Genomic DNA, 6,321 nt, shown 5'->3' on the forward strand with positions numbered 1-6,321 from the left:
GCGTGTTTATGGCTGGTTTTCTACCACTCGACTGTCACCTCTCTAAACGAGGGCAGAGATCTTGTTTGTTTTACTTAAGGCCACATCCGCCACGCAGCAGGCAAGATAAGAGCCCGTCCAAAGATGTTCCCTTCCTCATCCCTGGAACTCTGACTATGTGAGATTGCATGGCGAGGGGCATTAAGGTTGTTAATCGGCTGACCCGGAGATGGGGAGATTATCCTGGATTATCTGTGTAATCCCAGTGTGATCACAAGTGTCCTTAAATGTGGAGGAGGGAGGCCGGGGAGAGAAAACCAGGGAGAAGGCAGCGGGAGAAGGACTTGGCTTGAGGTTGCTGGGATGCATAAAGGCGGCCTCTAGAAGCCGAAAGGCAAAGAAAAGGATTTTCTCCTAGAGCCTCCAGAAGGAAGAGGAACCTTGATTTTTTGTTTAGCCAGACATTTTTGGACTTACGACCCCTCAGAACCGTATGATAATAAATGTGTTGTTTTGAGCTACCAAGTTCATGGTGATTTGTCACCGTAGCAGGTAGGAGGTGGATACACTCAGCCTGGCACCTAGTAGATGCTCAATAAACATTTGTTAAATGGATGATCGGGAGGTGCCTGCAGGGCTCACAACCGGAGATAGTATAGTCAACCTTAAATTAAAGGGGTTGCCAGGCAGTCAGGAGGGGGCTGGTGATCTTGGAGTCAATGGGGGGGACACCTTTGGGTTGGGCCAGCTCCTCAGCACTGGGCACGAGGGCGTGTGGAGTTCGAGGTCGGAGCTGGCAAAGGCCCTACATGGGAACAGTCCAGAAACAGGAAAGGGGTGGAGGTGGGGGGCACCTGGGCCTCTCAGTTGGTTGAACGTCTGACTCTTGGTTTCAGCTCAGGTCATGATGTCACTGTTCATGAGTTTGAGCCCGGAGCCCTGCATCAGGCTCTGTGCTGGACAGCTTGGAATCCTCTCTCTCTCCCTCTCTCTCTCTGCTCCTTACCTGATCTGCTCTAAATAAATAAATAAAACTCAAAAAAAAAAAAAAAGTAACAGGAAAGGGGGTTTCTTGATCACCGCCCCGTCCCACAACTGCTGTTTTCACTGCATCCCAGCGGCTAAGGTGTCTGAGGCGTGTTCTTTTACTTCTGTTCCCCTCCCCCCAAACCTTAAAACTTGAAATAATTTCATTGTAAAAAAAATTTTAGGGTGGTTTGAGGTTTACAGAAAAATTGAACAGAAAATACAGGGATTTCCCATATTATGAACATCTTGCATTAGGGTGCTACATTTGTCACGGCTAATGAGCCAACATTGATGCATTATTATAAACGGAAGTCTGTAGTTTACATAAGGTTCACTGTTGGTGTTGTATCATCCTTGGGCTTTGACAATGTATACAGACGTGGATTCACTGTTACAGAATTATGCAGAATAGTTTCACTGCCCCCAAACCCCTGGGTTCCGCCTGTTCATCCCTTGGTCCCTTCTCCAGAGCCCCTGGCAACCACTGATCTTTTTACTTTCTCTGATTTCGTCTTTTTCAGGACGTCATATAGTTGGGATTATACAGTATGTAGGCTTTTCAGAGTGTGGTTTTGTTTGTTTTACTTAGCAATATGCATTTAAGTTCCCTCCTTTTAAGGTGGTTTTTGTTGCTTTAGAAAAATCATGATAAAATATCTGTAGTACAAAACTTTTAACCATTTTTAAAGAGATTTGTTTGACGGTGATCTCCACACCCAACATGGGGTTCGAACCTACAACTCCGAGGTCAAGAGTCCCAGGCTCCACGGACTGAGCTGGCCAGGTGCCCCGGTTTTAACCATATTTAAATGTACAGTTCAGGGGTGCCTGGGTGGCTGAGTCCGTTGGGCGTCCAACTCTTGGTTTCGGCTCAGGTCATGATCTCACGGTTTGTGAGTTTGAGCCCCACGTCAGGGTCTGCCCGGACAGCATGGAGCCTGCTTGGGATTCTCTCTCTCTCTTTCTTCCACTCCCTAGCACGTGGTCACTCTCTCTCTCAAAAATAAATAAAAAAATATTTAAATGCACAGTTCAATGGCACTAAATACATCACAATATTTTTTGTGCAAGCATCACCATTATCCATTTCCAGAACTTTTCCCCCAGCTTTACTGAAGTACAATTGGCAAGCAAATTGTACACACTTAAAGTACACATACATACATTCGACATATGTAAACTTTGTGAAACGGTCGCCAGGATCCGGGTAATTAACACAGCCATCATCGGCTTACGTTTTTTTTTTTTGTTTGTTTGTTTGTTTTGTTTTTTGTGGGGTTTTTTTTTGGGTTTTTTTGGAGGTGAGAATGCTTACATTCTACTCTCTTAGCGAATTCCCAGACCTTTTTTATCATCCCAAATGGAAACTCTGTACTGTTAAACAGCTCCCCATTATCCCCCCTTCTGCCTCCAGCCCCTGGTAACTTCTAATATACTTTCTGCCCATGCATTTGACTACTGTAGATACTTTGTACAAGCGGAATCATACAATCTTTGTCCTTTCGTGTCTGGCTTCTTTCATTCAGTATGATCTCTTTGAGGATCATCCCTGTGTCCCTGTTGTAGCCTGAGTCAGAATTTCATTCTTTTCTAAGGCTGAATAATATCACACGTATGGATGGACCACACTGTGTCTTATCCATTTACCCATCCGTGGACACTGGATTACTTTCACCTTTTGGCTACTGTGGACAACACTGCTGTGAAGCTTGGTTAAGACCATCTGTTTGAGGGGCACCTGGGTGGTTTAGTCGGTTAAGCGTCCGGCTTCAGCTCAGGTCATGATCTCGAAGTCTGTGAGTTCCAGCCCCGTGTGGGGCTCTGTGCTGACAGCTCAGACCTGGAGCCTGCTTCTGATTCTGTGTCTCCCTCTCTCTCTGACCCTCCCCCGTTCATGCTCTGTCTCTCTCTGTCTCAAAAATAAATAAATGTTTAAAAAAAAAAAAAAAGACCATCTGTTTGAGTTCCTGCCGTCGACTCTTTTTGGGTATGTATCTCACAGTGGAATTACTTGATCGTACAGGGATCGTGTCTTTTTTGTCTCCTATATTTAAACTGGCGAATTCACTAGGTGAAAAATGGTATCTACGTAAATTATTTTCACTCATGTTTCTTTGGTTAGAAGTAACCCTGAACGCCCGACCCATTGGGGGTTTTATTTTCTCTTGGAAACGGTCTCTTGATACTATTTGCTTGTTATCTAGAAGGTGGAACCTCATCAACTTGAAAACACCCTTTGTATACTAGAGATATGGACCTCTTTTGTGTGCTGCTTGTTGAATATGCGTCCCCATTCTGTTGCTTATATTTTCATTTTTGGCATTTCTTTTTGGATATGTAGACGTTTTTATTTTCATGGAGTGAAGCTTGATGTTGTTATTATCATGTTTTTGGTGATGTTATGCTTAATAAGTGCTTTCTGTTGGAAGATTGATACACACCTAATTCTACATTCATCTAGGTTTTTTCTAGAAGAATAGAAAATCGTAAGTTTAGCCAATTAGATTTAGACTCTCTTTAAGATGTAGCTTTTTTTTTAAGTTATTTTTTTTAGAGAGAGAGCGTGTGTGAGTGGGGGAGAGGGACAGGGAGAGAGAGGGAATCTCAAGCCCTATTGTGGGGCTCGATCCCATGACCCTGGGATCATGCCCTGAGCCAAAATCGAGAGTCGGATGCTCATCACCTGAGCCACACAGGGGCCCCTAGATCTAGCTTTTAAATACACATTTTGAAGACTTTACAAATTTCCTTCTCAAATTACCAGATAATTATCTCAGCCCCTCTTACTAAATGACAGAATCGAGAAAATTTTTTCTTTTTTCAAGTGATTGGGAGGCACCTTTGAAATTAATTTGTTTAAAAATGGGGGTGTATTTCTAGGTTAGTTCTTCTGATATATTGATTTAACTGCCTACCTATATTTGTGCCTATGTGAATTATTTTAGCTTAAAAAATTGTTTTTAAATGTTTATTTATTTTTGAGAGAAAGACTGAGCACGGGCGCGGGGCAGGAACAGAGAGAGAGGGAGACACAGAATTGGAAACAGGCTCCAGGCTCTGAGCTGTCAGCACAGAGTCCGACGCGGGGCTCGAATCCCCAAACCATGAGGTCGTGACCTGAGCCGAAGCTGGACGCTTAACTGAGTCCCCCAGGCGCTCCTATTTTAGCTTTTTAATATTTTAATACCTGAGAATGTTATTGCTGTCCTGATTACCTTCTTTTCCATATTTTCTTCTTGGTGCTGATTTAATTATTTTTAGATCAGTGGTTCCCAGCCAGGATCACCTTCCAGGGAACACTTGGCAACGTCTGGAGACAATTTTGGTTGTCACAACTGGGGCAGTGTTACTGGCATAGGGACCAGGGGTGCTGCTAACATCCTACAGTAATAGGAGAGCCCCCGTGACAAAGAACGGTCTGGCTCTACATGTCCATAACCCCAAGGATGAGAAACCCTCCTCTAGACGAACTTCAGGATAATTTCCATATATATTTTTTAGATATAAATTTTTTAGAAGATTTTTTAAGGTTTATTTATTTTTAATTAATGTATGCATTTATGTATGTATTTATTTATTAATGTTTTTATTTTATTTTTGAGAGACAGAGAGAGACAGCATGAGTGGAGAAGGAGCAGAGAGAGAGGGAGACACAGAATCTGAAGCAGGCTCCAGGCTCCGAGCTGTCAGCACAGAGCCCAACGCCGGGCTCGAACCCGCAAACTGTGACATCATGACCTGAGCTGAAGTCGGACACCTAACCGACTAAGCCACCCAGGCACCCCTAAGGTTTATTTATTTTTGAGAGAGAGAGAGAGAGCACGAGTGAGGAGTGGTAGAGAGAGAGGGAGACAAAGAAAGCCAAGCAGGCTCTAGGCTCCTCACTGTCAGCACAGAGCCTGATGCAGGGCTTGAACTCACCAACCGTGAGATCATGACCTGAGCTGAAGTCGGATGCCTAACCGACTGAGCCCCCCAGGCGCCCCTCTTTCTTTTTTCTTTCTTTCTTTTTTTAAAAAAAAAAATTTTTTTTAACGTTTATTTATTTTTGAGACAGAGAGAGACAGAGCATGAACGGGGGAGGGTCAGAGAGAGGGAGACACAGAATCTGAAACAGGCTCCAGGCTCTGAGCCATCAGCCCAGATCGCGGGGCTCGAACTCACAGACCGCGAGATCGTGACCTGAGCCGAAGTCGGTACCGACTGAGCCACCCAGGCGCCCCTTTCTTTCTTTTTTTTAAATAGCCTTCATGCCCAGCACCCTGAGATCAAGACGTGAACTGAGATCAGGAGCCGGATGCTTAACGGACCGAGCCACCCAGACACCCCCAGCTCTTCCATCTTCCAAGCATTTTGGTTGTTCAATCTAGTTACTCTCTAGATTCTCTGCAACTCGCTTGGTGGAAGCCTCAATCTCCACAAAGCTGCAGTGGCGTCACAAACCAGGAGAAGCCCCTCCCTCAGAGATTCCAAGGGGCCGTACCTCAGCTACACTGCAGGGGTCAGGAAAGCGTGTGTTCAAGTGTAGGTTCAAGACAGAAGCGTGGGGTGGGTCTGAGGATTCAAAATCCGATGGATAATGGAGTATCATTCAGCCATAAAAAGGCATGAAGTGCTAATCCCTGCTACAATATGGATACAACTTGCAAGCATTATACTAAGTAGTGAACGTAGTCAGGCACAAAAGGTCACATGTTATATGATTCCATTTACATGGAATGTCCAGAATAGGCAAATCCAGAGAGACAGAAAGTAGATTAGTGGTTGCCAGCGACTGGGGGGAGGGGAAATGAGAAGTGTCTGCTCAATGGGTGTGGGGTTTCCACTTGGGACAATGAAACAAAATTTGCAGTTAGCGTAATGGTTGCACAGCATTGTGCATATACTAAATATCCCTGAATTGTACACTGGAAAATGGTTAAAGTGGTAAATTCTATGTTATGCACATTTTACCACAATAAAAAAAATCAAAACAATAAACCATTGTATTTGAATAGGGGTCAGAAATGGAGATTTATTTTTTAAATTTTTTTAATGTTTATTCATTTTTTTTTTTTTTTTTTTTAGACAGAGCACAAGCAGGGGAGGGGCAGAGAGAGACGGAGACACAGAATCCCAAGCAAGCTCCAGGCTCTGAGCTGTCAGCACAGAGCCCGACCCGGGGCTCGAACTCACGGACCGTGAGATCATGACCTGGGCCGAAGTCGTCGGACCCCCAGCCGACTGAGCCACCCAAGCGCCCCACAATTAGAACTTTTTTATTTTGTAAAAAAATTTTTAATGTTTATTTTTATTTTTTTTATTTTTTTTTTT

This window comes from Panthera uncia, chromosome A2 (genome assembly GCF_023721935.1).
Source record: "Panthera uncia isolate 11264 chromosome A2, Puncia_PCG_1.0, whole genome shotgun sequence".
Taxonomy (NCBI): domain Eukaryota; kingdom Metazoa; phylum Chordata; class Mammalia; order Carnivora; family Felidae; genus Panthera; species Panthera uncia.